The sequence below is a fragment of the Equus asinus genome, chromosome 17 (assembly GCF_041296235.1).
Source record: "Equus asinus isolate D_3611 breed Donkey chromosome 17, EquAss-T2T_v2, whole genome shotgun sequence".
Taxonomy (NCBI): Eukaryota; Metazoa; Chordata; class Mammalia; order Perissodactyla; family Equidae; genus Equus; species Equus asinus.
The window spans coordinates 16898386-16921312 of NC_091806.1; the positions used below are offsets into that span (position 1 = coordinate 16898386).

General features: G+C 34.6%; 2 pseudogenes; both read right to left on the minus strand.

Moving 5' to 3' along the window:
- Positions 1–1490: 1490 nt before the first annotated feature.
- LOC139040841 (olfactory receptor 4P4-like) lies at positions 1491–9200 on the minus strand (annotated as a pseudogene).
- A 12520-nt stretch (positions 9201–21720) lies between these two features.
- LOC139040500 (olfactory receptor 4P4-like) lies at positions 21721–22649 on the minus strand (annotated as a pseudogene).
- Between the last annotated feature and the right edge of the window lie 278 nt (positions 22650–22927).

Genomic DNA, 22927 nt, shown 5'->3' on the forward strand with positions numbered 1-22927 from the left:
GAAAAGAATGCGTATTCTGTGGTTTTTGGATGGAATGTTCTGTATATATCCACTAAGTCCACCTGGTCTAATGTGTCCTTTAAGGCTAGTGTTTCCTTATTGATCTTCTGTTTGGATGATCTATCTACTGGTGTAAGTGGAGTGTTAAAGTCCCTTTCTATTATTGTGTTACTGTCTATTTCTCCCCTTATGTCTGTTAATAATTGCTTTATATATTTAGGTGCTCCTACGTTGGGTGCATAGATATTTACAAGTGTTATATTTTCTTGTTGGATTGTTCCCTTTATCATATATAGTGCCCATCTTTGTCTCTTATTACAGTTTTTTATTTAAAGTCTATTTTGTCTGATATAAGTATTGCTACCCCTGCTTTCTTTTCTTTGCCATTTGCATGGAATATCTTTTTCCATCCTTTCACTTTCAGTTTGTGAGTGTCTGTAGGTCTGAAGTGTGTCTCTTGTATGCAGCATATACATGGATCTTGTTTTTTTAATCCAGTTCGCCACTCTATGGCATTTGATTGGAGCATTTAATCCATTGACATTTAAAGTAGCTATTGATAAATATGTATTTATTGCCATTTTGTCACTTTTTCTTTTTCTTGAGAGTTTTAGTAGTTCTTCTCAGTTCCTTTCTTTTTCTCTTGCTCTCTTCACTTGCGGTTTGATGGCTATCTTTAGTAATATGTTTGATTTCTTTTGTCTTACTTTTTTTCCTGCTTCTTATAGGTTTCTGGTTTGTGGTTACCATGAGGATCCTATTTAATATACTATGCATGTAACAGTCTATATTGAGTAGATAGACTCTTTAGCTTGACATCTTTCTAAAAGCTTTACTTTTTCACTCCCCTCCTCCCACATTATATGTTTTTCACATCATATATAGTCTTTTGTTTAGTGTGTGTATATCCATTACCCTCTCATCATTGAAATAGGTAATTTTAGTACATTTGTCTTTTAACCTTCATATTACCTTCACAGGTAGTTGATCTGCTGCCTTTACTATACTTTTACCTTACAAGTGATTTTATTGCCTGTTTTTTCTTGCTGTTGTTTTGGGTTTTTTTAATAATTTTTTTCTTTTATCTCTATTTGTGGTCATTACTGTCCCACTTAAATAAGTCCCTTCAGCATTTCTTGTGGAACTGGTTTCTTGGTGATAAACTCCTTTAATTTTTGCTTGTCTGGGAAGCTCTTTATCTCTCCTTCTATTCTGAATGACAGCCTTGATGGATAGAATATTCTTGGTTGTAGGTTTTTTCCTTTTATCACTTCAAATATGTCATGCCATTCTCTTCTCGCCTGTAGGGTCTCGGCTGAGAAGTCCACTGACAGCCTGATGGGCTTCCCTTTATATGTCACTTGTGGCCTTTCTCTTGCTGCTTTTAGGATTCTCTCTTTGTCTTTTATTTTAGACATTTTGATTATAATATATCTTGGTGTGGGCCTCTTTGGGCTTCTCTTGTTTGGAGCTCTCTGTGCTTCCTGAACTTGGATGTCTGTTTCCTTCCTCAGGTGAGGAAAATTTTCCTCTATTATTTTGACAAATAAATTTTCTGCCCCTTTGTCTCTCTCTTCTCCTTCTGGGACCCCTATAATCCAAATGTTAGCACACTTGATATTGTCCCAGAGTTCCCTTACACTGTTCTCATTCTAATTCTTTTTTCTCTTTTCTGTTCTGCTTGGGTGATTTCCTCTAATCTTTCCTCTAGCTCGCTGATCCATTCTTCTGTTTCCTCTACGCTGCTATCGAGTCCCTCTAGTGAATTTCTCATTTCAAGTATTGTATTCTTCATTTCTGATTGGTTCTTTTTTATATCTTCCAATTCTTTGCTGATGTGCTCACTGTGTTCATCCATTCTTCTCTGCATATCTGTGAGCATCCTCATTATATTGTGTTTGAATTCCTTATCAAGGAGGTAGCTAGTTTTTGTTTCACTTAGTTCTTTTTCAGGTGTTTTGTAGTGTTCCCTTGCTTGGAAAGTATTCCTTTGCCTCCCCATTATGCCTCTTTCTCTGTGCTATTTTCTTCGTACTAGGTGAGTCGGCTATGTCTCCTGATCTTGGAGAAGTGGCCTTATGTAAGAGATGCCTTATGAGGCCCAACAGTGTGCTTCCCTCTCTTCACCAGACCATAAGAACCAGGAGTGACCCCTTTGTTGGCTACTTGTGTTCTTCTGCTGTGGCAGGTTTTCTCCCACTGCAGGTACACAGGGAGTCTGATCTTTCCTTCCCTGGCCAGCTGTTTATAAATCTGGTTTGGACGGGCCTCAGCACTGTTGACTACAAAGTCTATTAGCACACTCTTATTGCAAGTGTCCTCTTAATTGGGTTGGTACCCAGTGTAGCTGGTTGCTAGGCTCAGGGGCGTACAGTTGTGATAGGCCTGAGGCCAACAAAGCTAATGTCAGTTCTTTTAGGAGTGCACCTGAGTGGGGCTAGCCCTTGGCATGGAGGCACTCAGTTGTTTCAGGCTTTGGAAGGTGGGGCTGCTCGTTTTTATGGCCATTTGTGAAGCACAAGTCTTCTGTGGCTGATAAGCCTCACCCCCTCTGGACCACATACACTGTCAACACAGTCCTGGTCTGTGCACTCTTCTCAACCCCCTGGAGCGTACCCCGCCACCACACTGCAGAGGCCCCCACCTCTGCCCCAATGCCCCCCACAGTTCACCTGGTCCTCACACAGGCCCTGCCCCACAGAGGCAGACACTCTTGCCTGCCTGTAGAGGATCAAGGCACTCAGTCAATGCAGGCTGAAAAGTAGCCTGAGGGCTTGCTGTTAGGTGGGGCCAGTCCCTAGGGTGCGTTGCCTGCCCTGGCTGAACTGGATTAAATCTGTGCTCTAGTTGGTGTGGCAGACCCCTGGGCTAACAGCCCAAGGGACGCACCTCAATGGCTCCTACCAGTGTCCTTATCAGCAAGCCTGGACTAGCTCAGAACAATGGCGCCCACCAATGTCTCAGTCTCAGGAGAGGATCCTCCTCTCACCAAGATGCCCCCAGAGCCCACCAGGTGAGTCTTGTTTCACCAAAGGACAGTCAGCCTTCTCTCTGGTGATTTTAGGTTGCTGCAATGAGTGAGTTTGTGTGTGGGCCCTTTAAGACCTGGATCATTTTGGCTTTCAGCCAATAGCTTTTCTGGGGTGTCCTCACTGCAGTTAATAGCCAGCAAAGCCAGACAGTAAGACCCCCCTCTCAGTTGGGTTGAGTCTGAAGGATGATTATAGCAGTATTGCCCCCGCTGTGGACCTCACTCCTCCAGGGAGGGCTGTGTACCTTAGGTTGTCTCCCGCCTGGCCAGCTGAGAAGCTCCGCTGCTCTCAAAGGTGGCTTTTTTCCTCTCTGGCCGGAGTTACTGCCTCTTCTGCTTTTGTCAGGACTGTCCCTTGTCGTGGGGGTTCTTTTTATCCAGTTTTCAGTTTTCAATCCAGGGTGATTCTTCCCAAAATTGTTGTAACCTGATTGTGATCATGGGAGGAGGTGAGTTCAACGTCTGCTCACAGTGCCATCTTGACGAGAACTACACTCATTCTTGATAGGCCATTTCCTTTATGTTGAAACAAATTCTGAGGAAACAGTAAGGAATAAGGTCTGAACAGAAGTAAAACTAGAAAATGAAAAAGAAGCCTAAGGTCAGAGAGATGGGAATCAGGTTTTGAAGTTTGCTGTACTGCAGAATAAACTGACTGAACAATGGGTAGAATATTTCTCCTGTGCCACTTCACATCTGAGTGGCCCACCCCTTCCTCCAGGCCCTGCAGTAGCAACCTGCAAATAAAAATTTTGACAGATTTAACTCTCAGACCAGGTGAATGTTTATAGGCCTTCCTCTTACAAATAGTATGATAAGAATTTGTGTTAAGTAAAATTTAGAAAACTTTCCTCTAAAAGAAATAAGATTTTTTTGTAATTTGGGAAATCAATTAAAAAAAGATATACAATAGATAACAGATGGTTAAAAATATCTAGAAAGTATTTCATAACTGAAGTGAAGCTTGAGTTGCACACAGGCTGTGATTATGCAAGATATAACTTAGGGACTTTCTTGCTGGGGTGGACAATATGAGCAAGGAATTGGGATAGAATTGAGCATACCTCAAAATGATGCATAGGTGATGGTTGGGACTGGATAAGGAGAGTAAAGTGACTTATTTAGGAGAGAAGTGAGGAATTTGGTTGTCTCAGGGCATCCATAGTTGGAATAACTTTGAAAACCATGTTGGTCATTCTTTTCTGTGGGAAAAATAATGATTTGTTAATTAGAAGAACATATAAGTTAGTATTTTGAGAGAAAACTATATAGTGCTTCTGCTATAACAATTTTAACCTTATATTTATTTATTTATTTATTTAAATTGAGGAATATTAGCCCTGAGCTAACATCTGCCACCAATCCTCTTCTTTGTGCTAAAGAAGACTGGCTCTGAGCTAAAATCCATGTCCGTCTTCCTGTACTTTATATGTGGGACGCCTGCCACAGTGTGGTTTGTCAAGCGGTGTGTAGGTCTGCACCCAGGATCTGAACAACAAATCACAAGTGGCTGCCTCATATTTTTTATAAAGAAATTTTTATTTTTTCCACAAAATTTCATTTTACTTATTTCCCATAAACAGTGTTGATGTACTCAGTACTGCAATGACTGTGGAGCTTGAATGGTGTATGAGTATAACATAATTATAAGGATTGTGAAGTGGTCTGACTTCCGATGTTGGGAGCAGAACCCTCATATAAACAATAGGATAGTTATACTTGGCCCCCTGAAACTTAAGGAGTACTGTAAGACATGAAATCTTGTGGTGCAGCTCTGCTCTCCAGAAGCCAAAACAAAGACCTTTAAAATGAAAATGAGGCCTAGGATTTGACTGTGAGTATGGCACAGCTGGACGTGAGACTGAAAGGACGGGTTCTACAATCTCTTATGTTAACAACAAGGCCTGAAAAAACATGGGACTCAGCAATCTAAGATAGTGACATTTGGGGTGAACATGAGAATTTTGATGGCCCAAATTCCCTGAAACCTCTAGACAAACAAAATCAGCTCCCTCCTCGTTTCCAGAGGAGAACAGATTCTCATTGCCTGAAGATCATATAACAACCTCACCTGAGCTATTTTCCTGCAAAATTATGCTTATTTTCTTAAGGTCTGGTAGGCTCAAGAAACGTTCATGAGACTCTTGCCAAATTGTCTTCCTTCCTCTGTCACTAGTTGTGGCCTTATGAGCAGTTGGCTGAGAAGGAAATATGATTGTATCTGTTTATATTTAGTTTTACATGAAAATTTGGGGCGAATGGAAATGGGATGTGGTAGCATTACATCCCCAAATATAAATGTCCCTAAAAAGACATGGATTAAGGAAAATCTTCTCAGTTAGCTAAACCTCAACCAGTGCAGTTAGTTGTTGCCTTGGTATAGACCAAGAGATAACTAGAGGTATAGCTCTATTCCAGTTCATGGTAATTGCTGATATTTTCACTGGAGGCCTAGGGATTTAGAAAGCATAGGATGAAAGGTGTGAAAAAGAGACATATGAACAGACTTCATGGACAAAATATGAAAATATCTGAGTCCTATAAATGCTCACTATATGATGTACACTGCAGAGGAAATTATCAATGATGGTAGACCAGATTATATGTTTTGGAGCTCTCAGTCAACCTTTTTTCCCAGCCACCCAAGTTCTTACTCATTGATCTAAATATAAAGTAGCTATGGCGGTAGAGATGAAGGTTATTGCAAGGTCTGAACAATATGTACTTTCCTTCACAAAGGTTCATCTGGCCTCTGCTGTTACTAAGTGCGAAAAATTTATAGTTACAATGACTGTGTAAGTTACTTCTCTTCCAAAAACAATGGATGATACCACATTTTCCTCAAGGCATTCTTCATCTCCAAGTTTCTCAACATGTAGATGAGGGGGTTGAATATTGGGGCAATGATGGTGTGGAAAAGAGCGAACATCATGCCCTCTGGAAAAATTGTGGCTGATCAATGTAAATGAGGAAAACAGGCACAAAGAACAGAACCTCAACTATGATGTGGGAACTACAAGTGGAAAGGGCTTTGGTGTGGCTCTCTGCAGGGTAAGCCTTGATGATGTATAATATCAGAAAATAAGACACCATCAAAATCATGAAAGTCATCAAAGCAATGAGACCTGAATTAACAATTACCAAGAGACCAATTCTGTAGATATTGGTGCAAGCTATTTTCTACAAAGGAGACATATCACAGAAATAGTGATCTATCTCATTGGGCCCACAGAATGGTAAGAAGATGGTGAGAAGAAACTAACTGGCAGAGTGTATAAATCCCTCAGGACAACAGGCTACGATGATTCCATTACACCTTCGTCTGCTCACGATGGTGTAGTGCAGGGGCTTGCAGATGGCTACATAATTGTCATAAGCCAGCCCTGAGAGGATAAAGATCTCAATGCCCCCCCAAAAGTGAAGGATAAAGAGCTGTATAATGCAGTTATTATAGGAATAGTCTTCCTTTCTGCCAGTAAATCAGTCATTAATTTGAGGGTCACTGTGATGTGTAGCAAAGGTTGGAGAGTGAGAGGCAATTAAGGGAGAAATATATAGGGTAGTCAGTTAGCTGACTGTATGTCATAGAAAAAATGATGAGCAAATTTCCCATCCAAATAACAATGTGGGAAAATAAAAATAATATAAAGCAGAGGATCTCAATGTTCTTGTTTTGAGATAGTCCCAATAGAATAAACACAGTGATATTACGCCTATTTTCTGTGGTCCAGTGCAGTAAAAATGCCTACCTGTCCCCTGAAAAGACATAATGCATAAGTCAATATCAGAAATGCTCATGCAGAAAATTGACAATAACTAACTTCATTAAACTATGTTTAAGGGACACGATCACAGTGTTTCAGAAAATAAAAATCTGATATTTAATAACTTTTTTCTGGTTACTCTCATGATGATTTTCTTAGGTCAATCTTTCAGGACACTATGTTCAATCTTGACATTAATAAAATACATTCAATCAAGTATTTATAAATGTATAGGGGCCAGCATGGTGGCTTAGTGGTTAGGTTCACATACTCCACTTCGGTGGCTGGGGGTTCACAGAGTGGGATCCCAGGCATGGACCTAGCATCGCTCCTCAAGCCATGATGTGGTGGCATCCCACATAAGACAGAAGAAGATTGGCACAGATGTTAGCTCAGGGACATCTTCCTCAAATACACACAAAATCTCTAAAAATTACTATAAGTTGCTAAATATTTTCCTATTCTAAAGGACTATACAACTAAGTCCTTGGAAAGGACATTACTCTGGATCCTTAAAAATTCAAATTTGTTAAAGATGCAATTATGAGTCATACAAAGTTTTGTTTAATAATATACAAGCAAATGTAAAGCTTAACAGTGGTCACTATTGCAATATATGCTCCTCATAATAATTTTAAAATGAGGTAGAAAATAAAATAAAATATTTCTGTGATGATACATATATATTTGCAAAGTGGAAAATAGAAACTCTGCAAGAGGTCTCTGCAATTGGTTTAAACAATCTTTTGAAAGCTTCTTTATCTTTTTCTTAGTTATTTGTGGCAGTAAAATGCTGATATTTTATATTAGGAGTATATTGATTTCTATAGGCACATCAATAAAAACCGTGTATATAAATGAACCAGAAAATAAAGCTTTAGTTAAAACTAAATAAGAGAGGGAGAAGGCAGTTTTATCTTCATGGTTTTGCTCTTGACTCAGTATGTTATATTTTGCAAATTAATTTCTTCTCAGTGGTTTGAATGAGAGAATGAGTTTATATTCTCTATTTGTCCAATTTGTGCCTTTTGCCCAAACCCATAAAGAATCTTGATACTGCATAATTCTTAGAAAAGTTTACAGTAAAAATTTATGTAAAGATAAACATTTGGCACCCAGTTTTACTATTAATTATCAGAGTGTGAATTTGGCTAATTTCTTTGAATTTAAGGTATCTCATGTGAAAAACGAGGAAACCTTTTTCTGCACTTTGTCACAAAACAGTTGTGAACCTCAAATCGATAAATGGTCATTGCTTCATTAACATAGAAATATTAATTGCTAATTTTATTTTCTCAATGTTACTGTTACAAATCAGTAATCTAAAGCTGACAATAATAAAGTCCAGTAAATATGACTCCATTATAGAAAATGATATTTTAAAGTGATAAAATTATTTTGAACAAGTAGAAAACGTTGAGATACTAATCAAATTGCCTAGTTTTATATAGAATAATTGTAATTAAAAGTATATAGAAAATATATAGAATGAATAACGGTAGTTTGAATCTCTTTCTCATTTAGCAATTATATTAAATCGAGAGAATTTGATATACAAAAGTACAGACAATTCAGCTTAGGTTGATCATAGCTTCTGCTAACTTAATTTGAACCTCATCGCTATTGAAAAAATTACATAGAACTGATAACCACATGGACTAATTGTGTTTACTACAAATTTTGACTTCAAAATGCATCATTAACATTTGAAACTTTTCTTTCAATTTTGTAATGTATCTTCTCCTCTAATCTTGTAGCTACATTTTCTTGTCAATTAATTTTCAAATGCTCTCCCCATAGCTCTCTTTTACAGATCAAGTTAATTGTGTCACCTTCCAAACAAAAAATTCCTTTGTCATGGAGCTTTAAAACAAATGAACTTATTTCTATGTTGCAATTTTAAGATTTAGAAATAGCTTATAGAGAAGTCTTTGAAAAGTAATACTTTATTTTTCCAATTATATAATGAAAAGATTTCCTTACCTGTAAATAAATAAAGACTATTTTTAAAATAATATTTAAAATACTGGTTTCATCAACTCTTAATGTAGTCACTTATTCATTTGAATGGACATAAACAATAACATTATTTTAATCATATGCATGGAGATAAAAGAAAAAGACAAGTTTTTTACCCTCCCCAAAGCTGAACAAGAAAATTTTGATTTATACACAAAATTAAGCCTCCAAAGCAACTAAGGCCGTTAGAATATTCAAGCAAAGCCAATCATTCTGTCTTCATTTGTTACAAAATTAATTTCCCTGCTAATTAAATGTTCTCTCAACTTCTAACCAAATAACTTTGCCAAATACATATTTGAATCTTCAATTTCTCCACTCTTCAAGGCCATAGATGACGTTTTATTTTCCTTCTTGGTAATCTCTTTCCATTTCCACTTCCCCATACACTTGCAGTTTCCCACATATAAACCACCTCCTATATTTCTGCTTTCTCAATTTTAGAGTGGGAGAAGAGCTCTAGTCTCTAATCTTGATTCAGTCATCAATTTTAAGTGTAAACTCCTAAGTTCATTTCCTTCTGACTTTTCCTTATCTAAAATGTAGAAACATCATTTCTCTCCTAAATAAATTGGAAAGTTTGAGTTTCAAATTTAAAAATAGATGAATAAGATCTTTGAAAAAAAATAAAACATTATGCAACTGAATGCAGTTTCAGTTCAGTCTGATGCAGATACAAGAGTAATAATATCTTAGATACGTTAAAAATTAGTTGAGGCTTTCCTGATAAAGTATACATAGAACACTTAACTAGTGTTTAGCAAACCAGAACTTGCAATCAGTGTTTTCTAAGTCTAGAGCCTGAGTTAACACATAAAAGATGTAGAGTCAAAGCAACATAATAAATGTAGTGTTAAAAACCCTACTTTATCACAGTTAACTAATTATTTTATGCAAAACTCAAAACCTTCAAAGTTATTGTTCTTGAATCAGAATATTTCGATATACATATACCAAAGGAGATAATAAATTAAGCCAAACCCTCTCTATATATGAAAATATAGATGATAAACAAAAAGTACAAGCTCAATCAGTCCCTCCCTCCTACATATGTAGGTCATTTATAAAGGGTAAGAAAGCTATATATGTGAGAAAATCCACTAAATCTCTTCATTCTCTCAAACATGAACAATGCTATCACAGCCACAAAGAGTGCCTATGCAGGAACAATGGATAGGAAAAAAAGAGATTAATTCATTCTCCAGAATAGCTCTTCACTCAATTTAGGAATTTGTATTCATGGTTCTAGGGTCCCCATCTGTAAAATGATGAATCAAGTTTTAGTGATTTATAAAATACATTTCAGTTAAGATTTTGCATAACTTTTGGGTTTTCTACCATTGTTAAAGTTAAAGTTTGGGAAACCTTAAACATGATGAATTGAAATTGCTTGGGTTGATACTGTGGCTTTGCTATGAATAAGCATATGACATCAGTATGTTGCTTAATCACATTGGCGATCAATAGATCTAATCATTCTTTTATTAGTTTCCAATTTTAGCATTCCCGTGTACCTAACATTCTTCTAAACACTTTATAGGTATAATCTTGTTTAATCCTCGCAATAACTCTATTAAATACTATTAATATTTACTTACTAATTAATTTACTTAGTAATTAATATTATTAATTATTTAATTCCTCTCTGACTCAGTTTCCTCTTCTGGGTTCATTATAAACCTAATAAGTAATATAGAATCAAAATCTAAAACAACATGTATTCACTTAGCCATATACTTAGCAAAATGTTATACACTTAGCACAATTCCTGATACACAGTATACTCAGTAATTATTTCACAATATCATTTCTTAAAACAGAGGGTTTCACTGACTCTGACATTTCAATTTTAATCTATGCCAAAGTAAACTGCATACATGCTTAATTGCATGGTCCTAAGTTTCTTGAGGACAGAGAGACTCTTACATTCTGCCTTGAAATATTAAGAAGTGCTAGCACAAATTTAATTTTGAGTCTTAGCCACATCTCCCTGATCTGTATGATATTTGGTATGTGCTGATTTTTTCTCAGATCATCATATCATTGATAGATAAGTACGTCGCTGATGAATACATCTATAAACAAAGATTGAGCTGACTTCCAATGTGTTTTGTGAGCAGAATAAATAACAAGTACATATTGATGATTTACTGTGGATCATATGCTAAGGGTTCTCATTTAATCTTCAAAAGGACTCAGTGAGATGGGCACTATGAGTGTCCTTTCTTACACAGGAGAAAACTCTGTCAACAGATAAGATATAACACATAAGACATATGATTTGCCCAAAGTTGCTAGGCAAGGAAGTGATTACCAAAAGTCAGTAGGATGGCTAATTCCAAAGGAATGGAAGGAGTAAAGAGAGGAAGTGACCTATCATTGACATTGGAGATGATGATGACAGTGTTTTATGTCTTGATTCATGTGGACATTAAAGGGATTTTTCCAATGTAGCCTTCTCTCTGTTTTGCAAACTTCTTTTTCTATCCTGTTTCAAAATTTAAATATGTGAAAAACATGTAAGATAACCCTAAAAACCACATCAGATACATCAAAACTGCCTAGAACAGAGTGAAGTTTGATTGGCCTCAAAAGAATTAATTTGAAAGGAAGTCTAAGTACTTTATTTTTATATAATCCATTTCCTACATTCCTAAGGAAACCTGGTTTTTATTTTAGCTTTATTGAGGAATAATTAACAAATGTAATTATAGTAATTTAAGTGCACAATGTGATGATTTTATATACATATACATTACAACATTTTAGAAAAATTACCAAGACTAATATAATTAACGCATCTACCACTCACGTATTTAACTCGTTTTGTGTGGTGAGAATGCTTAAGATCCACTCTCAGTAACTTTCAAGTATACAAAACTGTATCATTAACTATAGTCATCATGCTGTACATTAGATCCTCAGAAGTTTATTCTTCTTATAACTGAACATTTGTACCATATTCCTATTCTTTTTTTTTTTTTTTTTTAGGAAGACAAACCCTGAGCTACCCGCTGCCAATCCTCCTCTTTTTGCTGAGGAATACTGGCCCTGAGCTAATATCCGTGCCCATCTTCCTCTACTTTATAAGTGGGACGCCTACCACAGCATGGCATGCCAAGCAGTGCCACGTCCACACCTGGGATCCGAACCGGTGAACCCCGGGCCGCCGAAGTGGAATGTGCGAACTTAACCACTGCTCCACTGGACCGGCCTCATCCTATTCTTAACATAGAACTTTCATGATATTCTCTCTGTGCTTCCCCTTCTCTGTTCTTGCAGACATCCTTGGGGCTCTGTTATATGAGTTACAATTTGGATAAGTTACTAATAAAGAAATGAATATTGTGCTGGATTAGACCACTTCCCTATAACAAGTATTAAACAGCAATGTGGCAGTTTACAGGTCTTGAAAGAAAAAGATTGAGAATGATAAACATTATTCTTAGTTCTATTGTCTTTCACTCTTGCAGGAAAGTGAAAGACACCTTCACATTTGCTTGGCTTACTGCCCACATGTTCTTTGCGATCAAGTTTTTAAGCAAAAATCTTACTGAAAGGAATATTATAACAACGTAAGTGTTAGCAACTTGTCTGAATTGTAATTTATATAATCTTCTCTAATTTAAATCCATTACAATTTGTCTGTCATATAATTTTCTCTCATTTCCCTTCCCATTGATTTTGCATTATTATTGAAATTATTTTTTCAAATTCTATTGCATTTTAAGTTTTCAAATAATTTTCATGTTTTTCAAATAACTCTATCTTTAATATTAAACTGTTATCCACCTTCTTATGATTGTCTGTTCTTTTTCATAGAAATCCACAAAAATATTTTCTTATCTTTTTTCTGGCTCCCTTGGGAAATCTTTCTTAGAAATCAACTCTTCACAACATTTAATAATACTGTTTTATCCATGTACAAGGGTAGAATGTTTTTTAATATCAACAACTGTTGTATTTTTCTGTTTATATTTTTCTCTCATCTTAAGAGGAATTAAAATATATACAAAAAGAATTATGGTAAAAGAAAATTTATTTTTAAAGAATTTCACTTGGGCATATTGCTTGTCCACGAGGATGGAGATTGAATTCATTTCTAATGTCTATGTATCAGGACAAGCTGGTATGTGCAGTTTCTTCCCAAATGCAGTCTTGTAGTCACTTAGATAATTGAACTTTACTGGAAAGGGATAAGATCTATTAAATTTCTCAACCTGTCTTTCCACATTCTGAGTATATGTGATGTAATAAACACTATAGTAGAAAAATAAGTTGTCATCATTCCCTTTGTGCCTGCCTAGGACACTTTAAGAGAGATGAGGAGAGGATGCTGTAACTCCCCGAGAATGGATCTGATCACCCCTTTCCCTTCACTCTTTAAACTGAATGATTTCTGTGAACTTTTCCATTACATAATTTATTTCACAGTGCCATCATATCAAGATTTATTTGAACATCTTGTGAGGAAATAAAGCCCAATAATAAAAAAATATTATTTTTTTAAATTTCCAAATCACACTTTCAATATACTTCATTTCCACAGAATGCTAAAAAGTTGCCTAGTCTCCAAGTATAAATTTCATATGCAAATGATTAAAATTCAAGTTCAGCCTCAGAATTGCCTACTCTATTTGACATTATCATCGTTACATTAGTCTAAAATATTTTTGATGCATGTATGCTCCTACCCAATCTCAAAGCCACTAGTGAAATTGTCACTTTACTTATAATTCTTCAGCTCATCATCTCTGATTTTTATAAAGTGAACAACAGTGATCTGAAAGCTAATAGGGCTCTCTGATTCCGAGTCCACTTTTACTCCTTAATAATTGAATAGGAAAAAATTCAATTGTGTATCTCATCTGAAAAGATCTTTTCACACCAAACTTTTCTCATGGCCTGTTTCGTCTCTGTATTTCTCAACGTAAAGAATGAGGGAGTGAACAAAAAGAGCCATGATGGTGTAAACTACAGCAAATATTTTGGCCTCAGGGTAAGTGGTAGGGAGTCTGAGGTAGGCAAAATTGAAATCCCTCAAAATAAAACAACCACAGAGGTATGAGATCCAGAGGTAGAGAGGGCTTTGTGCCTTCTCTCTGCTCAGTGATTTCTTAAGGTGAATAATATAGTGTAAGACTCAAATAAGAGAACAAAGGTTTCCAAGGTGACCATTCCTGAAATGGCAAACACAAGGACATCAGTGGTGTAGGCATCATTAAACATGACTTTCAGCAAAGGGAAAATTTCAGAATAGTAGTGATCAATTTTGCTGGGGCCACAGAAGGGCAAATGGATCATCATTGAAAACCGAGAAAAGGAATAGACAGCCCCAGCAGCCCTAGTAGCTGAGACTAGAAGATTGCATCTTTTGCTATTCATGATAAGCATGTAACGGAAAGGTTTGCAGATGCCACATAGGGATCAACTGCCATGACTGTAAGGATGAAGACCTCGATGATGCCAAAGAAGTGTGTGGAAAAACCTGAAACATGCCATTATAATTGGAGATGTTTTTTCTTCCCAGTAACAGGTCACTGATCAGTTGGGTGTCAGACAGAAGGTATAGCAGATGTCCATAGAGGACAAGGGGCTGAGGAAATAGTACACTGGTTTGTGAAAAAAAGGGCACTGTGTCGAATAGGGATAAGGATTACAAGGTTTCCCACCAGATGACAAGATAACAAAACAAGAAGAGTATAAAGTAAAATATTTGTATGTTCTGGTCAGAGGGAAGGCCTATAAGAATGAATACTGATATTTTCTTGATTTCCTATATGGTGAGTTTATTGTTGTTATGCACAAATAGTTTACTATCTGAAAGAAAAAAAATGTATTTGGATGAAAACATTTGCAGTGAAATTACAATCATATAAAAACTATCAACAAATCATGGAAACTAATTCATCAATTGTTAATATTGGTTATATTTCTTCTTTGGAATTATTGCTAATTTATCTCCCTTACAGTTTTCATTTTTACTCAAGTGCTCTGTTATATTGATGAAATGAAATGTGTATTTTATTCAGTGTTCTCCAGTTTTAAATTTTAATGATTAACATATTACTATTTCCTAATTGAGAAAATTCTATTACTATTAATCATAACATTTAGAGGAAAATAATCACTTATTTACTTATTTCTGGGTATGTGATATATGGCTATTTTAAATTTGTATTTTTTATTCATAGTGAAGTTTTCATTTTAGGTCATGTTTCTTTCTCAAACAGAAAGGGAAATACCTCCTTGTTTTCTCTGTGTGCACACGAGCAAGGAATACCAATAAGCTTATGATGTATTTGCCTGACTTTTGAACTTCTTGAGTGCATGATTAATTTGCAAACTGGGTAAATTCCTTTGCCACAAGGGAAAGAAACAACCTTATCTACCTGAGGACTAATCTTATTGTGAAAGCCAAATGACTAGAACATATAACTGCATGAGGGATAAGGTTTTGATTTGGGTATACCATATCTTTAATATGTAAGACTTGTTAATCTCCATTTTTAACAAAAAGACAACAGTCTCATTCTCAGATTATCCACAGATAATGGTACCTAAATAAAATATATTAATTTTGTCTAATTAAAAATCTATTGTCACAGAGTTAAAAGTCATATCTGTCATATAAAATATGTAACTTCCATTTAAACAAATTTGTATAAAAGTGAGTTGATTTAAAGAGAATTATTAAATAAGGAGGATAGTTATTAGAAAGACTTAAATAATAGAAGAGAATTTGATCAAAATTAACTGAGTCAATTTCCCAAATCAGAGAACTAACAAATGGTAGCTCATAGAAACTGGGTCTGATTTTTATCCAGTCCAGCGCTGCCTCCTTTAGATGAAAGCAGAGGAGACAAGTAATCAGGGGGACAGCAGTGGTTGGAATTATTTGAATCTATATTTCATATTACTTACAGCACAAAAAATGATATTGCCAAATCACTGTGAAAATCTACCTTCACATTTATAAACACGAAGGTTTAGATAAGCACTTCTATGATTTCAAATTATTTTGGAGCATTTTTGCCTCCAATTTGACCATAATAGTTTTTACTATCCCAGCCAGTACAGTTGAGGAATTATTTACTGTTAATTAATTAAATATTCTTAAGAAAATTAAAGGTTAACTACTAATTAGATGAGGCGACAGGTACTGACAATAATGTAATCAATCTCATGAGTAAACTGAAGAGGTGGAATTATAGTAAAGGAAGAAATTGACCTTACATTGACTAATGAAAAACTTGCAAAACATTAAAGGCATATATAATGAATGTGTAAGCGTTTTTTTATAAAGGCGATATAGAAAGAATTAGAGAAGCTGAGTAGTGTAAAATAAAGCGGAGAACAAACTACATTGATTCAAACTCTGTCCATATAACAGTGAACATCCAACAAGACAGATCATCAGTCCGTAGATGTTTCCAACCTGCATACAATTGCCATTAGGTAGAAGAATAAATCCCTATGCCGGGCTAATTTTTAGGGTGCATTTTTAATATTTGGGTTTACATAGAAGCTGCCATCAAGTCAAAAATTTCTTTCTGGATTAGTAGGAGATAAAAATCTATCATCCAGCATAAGTTTAGACAGTTGCCAAACTTTACTCCAAATAATCGTTTTAAACATTTTACTTTCTGTAAAGTTTTAGTAAGAACTTTTAATAAAGAACAATGTGAACTGTTTTTACTTTCTCCAAAATCCTTCGGGAAAGACGTTTAATCTATCTAAACCTCTGAATCTACATATATAACACTCTGATATTGATATGTTATTAGAGAAAATAATGAGGGATACATGAGATAATGATGTGAAGTTCCTTAGAATGGTACCTGGTACATAACCACAAAACAGGTTTCCTTTCCATTCTATTAACTTACCTTGGTTGATTCTGGTAAACCTAATTTATTTAGGAGGATTATCATTTGACAGGTAGAAGTTTTCTATAGATTGGATGCTCAAAAGTCACTGGTAACTTGAACACTTCAAAACTTTAATGCTATTTTTATTTCCTGCTCCAATTCAGTTTGCAACATGTAATTATAAGTAAACATCACTAAAACATGCTACTCTTACTCAAATCTTTATACCACAGTTAAATTTATAGACTTACAGTAAGAATTAAAAAGAACAAATGACAAACAGTATGTAATGAGCCTAAAACAAAAACTATCAAAGTGAGTCCCACTGAGTTGACATCAGGTTAGTTTTCGGCTCGTCAGGGAAATATCTGCTTTGCATATTTTCCACCTTTGGTGCTCCATGTGCTAACTCTTCTCTGGAATATAAATCTGAGATGGAATGAAAGACTATAAACCAGTGATTCAAAATAAAGCCAGATGAAATCTCTGAAGTTATCTTCAGGATTGCTTTTCTGGAAGAAATCCTATTGTTTTGCAAGGGGAATCAAGAGTTAGATATCTATCTTGAATTCACAGAAAAGCATGTATTCATTCCACAGGGATGTTGTCTGGTCTTTTGATTGTACGTACAATTTCTTTACCTGATATGACTCAAGAGTAAACAAGAAATATTTTTAAACAGCTGGTAAAGGCATGTGCATAAATGAATCCTAGGAGTCATCTCTTGTATGCCTATGCTTGGAGGAAATTTGCTTTGCAGGAGCCAAATATAAATTTGCCTACCTTTTTCCTTCACAACAGTGTTTTATAAGTTCATGTTGTTTTGCGTTATTGGTAGTTTACTCATATTTATTACTGAATAGGATTCCATTATGTGGATATACCAGTTCATTCGTATATTCATTCCCCAGTTGGTGGGCATTTGAATTGTTTCCAGTTGATGGTCATAATTAATACTGCTACTATAAACATTCAAGTACAAGTTTTGGTGTGGGCATATGTTTTCATCTCTCTTGGCCAGATACCTAAGAGTGAAATTGCTGGGTCATGTAGTAAGAGTATGTTAACTTTTTAAGAAACTGCCAAAATATTTTCAGAAGTGGTTATGCTGCATTTCCACCAGCAGAGTATGAGAGTTCCAGTTTCTCCACAACTTCGCCTCTTTCAATTTTGCCACAGAGTTGTTCATAATATTCTCTTTCGACTACTAATATCTGCAAGATCTATAGAAATAGTATCCCATTCATTTCTGGTTCAATACTTAAAACTTTCTTTTTCTTGTTTGCTTATCTTATGTTGGCTAGGACCTTCAGTACAATACTGAGTAGTATTTATTGGAACTGGTGACGATAAGCTTCACTTCTTGTTCCTGAATGCTAAGGAATAACTTCTAGTATTTCACCCTTCAACACAATGTTTGATGTAAAATTTTATAGGTAATATTTTTTGGATTCCATTTGCAGTTAAATTATAACAAATCATCTATTAAGATGGCAAAGTATGTTTCTCCTTTAACAGTTTTGAGAATTTTAAAGCTAGAAATTTCCCACTAGGCATTACATACTTTTTTGATATATACTAGTTTTATTAATTTTATCTTTAAACATATTCTGATTTCTATTATGATTTCTTTCTTGGCTTAGTAGTTTTATAAAAAATTGTTTAAAAATTACCATATATGTATGAGTAACAGTTACCTTTCTGTGCTTGATTTCTACTTTAATTGAATTGTCATTAGATCATCTGTCTGTGTGGTGCAGATTCTTTGACACTTGTTGAGCATTAATATGTGGCAAAAAACAAGACAAATTTTTTAGATAATCCACATGTACTCACCATCAATGCTACATATTATTTTGGATCATATCCTCTATGCCCTTCTATACCCATACAAATTTAGGATTTGTAAATGTTTCCATGTTGCAAATTCTACCAATATTAAATAATTTTAAGAATTGCTAATGACTTGCCTACTTTTTCACATGTTTGCTTGTGTGCGTGTGTGTGTATTTGTATGTGCACCACTGCTTCAAATGCTATCACGTTTGCCTGCTCTTTCTCATGCTTTAAGTTTATTTTTTTCATGCCTCATAGTTTACATGCATCTTTTGTAAAAGCATCTGATTGTATTTTAATCATTAATGATGATCTTTGTTTTCCCACTAGAGGATTTAGTCCATTGTGTTGATTGTGTTTAACTTATATATTTGAATTGACTTCTATGATTTTTTATTCTTGCTTTCTACTTTCCCCAATTTGTTTATTCCCTCCTTCTTTTCTTGCTTTTTAAATGGATTGATCTCCTTTCATTCCTTCAATACATTTAATCTGTTTATCTGTCATCTATAGATCTATCTATCTATCTCATCCATCTATCCACCTTTCTACCTGCTATCTTTTTCCTACTATTCTATCTATAAGAAATCATGTCTGCACATGAGCATTAACAAGTCTGAATTTGATCAACATTTACCCCGCTACTGAACACTATAAGGTTCTTGGAACATTCTTTTCTGATCATTCTTTTCGAATTTGCATGATGTTGTAAACCAGAATTTTTGTTCTTTTTTCTGTATTTTATCTCACAAATTAGACAAGATTTTTACTTTTAACACAATTTCTACATTTACATATAAAACTTCCATTTTCCTCATTCCCCATTTCTTCTGAAATGTCCTATCTTCATTCTTAGCCATCTTCTTGTGTTATGAAACATTCTATACAATTCTTTTAGTGAGAGCAGGTTTGTAGTAAACTCTCTGCTTTTTATTGTTGTTTTGTTGTACTGAAAACTCTTTGTTTTACTCTCGTTTTTCAAAAAACGTGAATGTCAGGGGTGACATTTTTTCTTTTAGTATTTTAATGTGGTAATTTATTTCTTCTGTCTTCTACTCTTACCAAAGCAAATTATTATTAATTAGTAGTCACGTATCTATGATTCTTTTTGAGAGCAACTCTTTTTCTTTCCCGTGATTATTTTCTAAGGTTTATTTTCTTCAATTCTGGAAAATTATACATTATTATTTCTTGAGGTATTCTATCTCACTATTACCCAAATCCTGGAGTCTGATATTCATATGTCACTCTCTTTTACTTCATTTATAATCTCTTAATATATCTTTAATTGTTTCCATGTTCTTGTCTCTCTAATTCTGTGTTCTGCTAATTTGTTATTATATAATTTCCACTTGCTGGATCTTTCTTAAGATATAGCTATTCTGTTTTACCCATTGAATCTCTAATTAAAATATTCTTTTTTATTTCTTAAATTATTTATTTTTTAACACCATGGACAATTTTGAGATTCATCTTCTTAAATCATGCTTTTAAAATTAATTTTTATTCTAATATAATAGATATATTCGTATTGTATTTTGTCTTCTAACTGCAATAAAGGTAATCATTGAATGACATACTCTGTAACAGTTGTTTCCAACATAATTTCCTCCTATGTCAGCAATTTTTGCTGTGTGATCATATACTTTTTCACAAAAATTTAATATTTTCTCCATCTTTTTTCATTTTCTATTCAAGGATGCTTATTCCAATTATGAGAGAAATAGAAGCCTTTGGAAGACCTTATTTTCTATACTACATTTGTGCATATATATGTGTACATGTGTTTGTGTTTGTGTGGCAATCCAGCCTTAGCATCTACTTATAGTATACCTTCTTTATCTGGAACCACTGTCCTTCTTTGTAGCCCACCAAAATATATTTTTTTCCTTTGGAGACATAAATAAAGAATTTTCTCAGTTTTGCTTATTGTGTCAATCAACTTCACAAGTTCCACTGAATATCCTATTTTTAAAATTTCCCAGTTCTGATTACTGATATCTTAACCTTTCTAACGTAATACAACGCTGTATTCCTGGGATTTTTTCTCAGTTTCATTGTATATACTTTATCAGAGCTTTCTTCTTTTTATCTATTATTGACAAGTTGATTTGCATTAATCATTCCATAACATGCCCATCATATGGATCATAGAAGCACCAGAAGTTTTACATATTTCTAAACCATCTATTGAAGTCACACTAGTGTTTCTTTATTGATAATTATTTTTTACTTAATATACTTTATGTCAGGAATATGTTAGGGGAGAGTATTAACACAACTGTACGACCGCTATCTTAAAATTTTGTCTTAATTACAATATAAAGCATGTTAAGGAAATAATAGAACACATAATTCACCAAAAGATATGTTCCAAAATGTTCAAAACAGTGCTACTCATAATGGCCTTTAATGGGAAACCACAAAATGTTTAGCAGCAAGTGAATGGATAAATTATTTGTTACATATTAATGTAACCATGAGATACTGTAAATCACTGAAAACACTCAGAAAATGCATAAAGCATAAGGATTGAATCTCATAAACATAATAAAGAGAAGATAGACACTGAAGAGTACAATCTGTATCGTTATTTTTCTACAAATATGACAATGTGTAAAACTAAGCAATTTAGAGATGAAGATATTAATTACCTTTGGGAGGTGTTAATTAGAAAGATAAATGAGGAGGACTTCAGGTATACTGTTAATTTCTAACTCAATATGGTTACTGATTGTAGAATATTGCTCAGTTTATAATAATTAATGAATTGTACATGCATGATTATGTGCAATTTTCTGTATTTTTAGTTGAGTAAAAGTTTAAAAATTGAAAGTAAGGTTTTTTCAGCTTTTCAGCATTTTAAGATGTGAAAAATACATGATCTGTTTTATATTTTTTCAATACAATGACAAATAGGTGATACAATTTTTATATTTATAATATCCTCTGGTTAATTCATATTATGTGAGCACAATTCTTAATGATAAGTCAGAGGGAGAAAAGTATGAGTAAAAATAATGTTCAATTTGTTCATGAGGTTTCAGTGTAGAAGCATACATCTCCAGAGGTTATATGCTTCCTCTTTGTTCCCTTAGCTCGCCAAGCAGTAAGGCCAGGAAGATGGTGACGATGAATCTTATTTGTAGTCATGGTTTCATGGAACCATGGCATGAAATGCAGAAAATCCTCTGAAAAGTTACTTTTCTTCCAAGAGTTTATGATGACACAAAACTTTCCTCAAAGCATTCTTCATCTCCATGTTTCTCAGCATATAGATCAGAGGGTTTCACATGGAGGCAATGATGGTATAAAAAAGAGCCAATGCTTTATCTTTTGGGAAAGTTGTGGCTAGTCTAATGTGAATGAATAATGCTAGTGCAAAAAACAAGACTACAACTGCTACATGAGAACTGCAAGTAGAAAGAGCTTTGCTGCGAGTTTCCAAAGAATATGCCCTGATGTTGTACAATATAAAAAAATAAAACAACATCAAGACAACAAAGCTCACCAAAGCAATTAGACCAGAGTTAGCGATGACTAAGAGACGTATGATGTGTGTGTTAGAACAGGCCAATTTCAGCAAAGGATACACATCGCAGAAGTAGTGATCTATCTCATTGGGCTCACAGAATGGTAAGAAGATGGTGAGAAGAAACTGACTGGCAGAGTGTATAAATACCCCAGTGAAACAGGCTGTGATGATGGCATTACACCTTTGTCTGCTCATGATGATGGTGTAGTGCAGGGGCTTGCAGATGGTTGCATGGCGGTCATAGGCCATCCTTGTGAGGACATAGATCTCAATGCCTCCAAAGAAATGGGTGGTAAACAGCTGTGTCATGCAGTTACTATAAGAAATGGTCTTCTTTTTTGCCAATAAGTCAATATTAATTTGGGTGTCACAGTGGGCATGTAGCAAAGGTCAGAGAGTGAGAGGTAATTAAGGAAGAAATACATGGGTTGGCCAATTAGTTGACTGCATGTGATAGAAATCATTATGAGCAAGTTTCCTATCCAAATAGCAATGTAGCAAAATAAAAATAATACAAAGCAGAGGATTTCAATATTCCTGTTTTTGGAAAGTCCTGAGAAAATAAATACATTGACATTACTGCTTTTTTCCATGGTCCAGTGTATATAGGATACATAAATAACCTGAAATGATATAATTCATGAGCTTATATTTAGAAATGTTTATTGAGAAGAGTGACCAAAAAATTATATTCAAGGAACTAACTTGGTTTGGTATGCCTCATTCAAGTCTCTCAGAGAACAGTAATCAGGTATTCAATTACAATGACTCTAATGACTCTCACTGTGAACATATACTAATGATTTCCATTAAATCTTGCAGCAAATTGTGATCAGTGTCCGCCTTAGTCAACATGAATGCTTTTGATCAA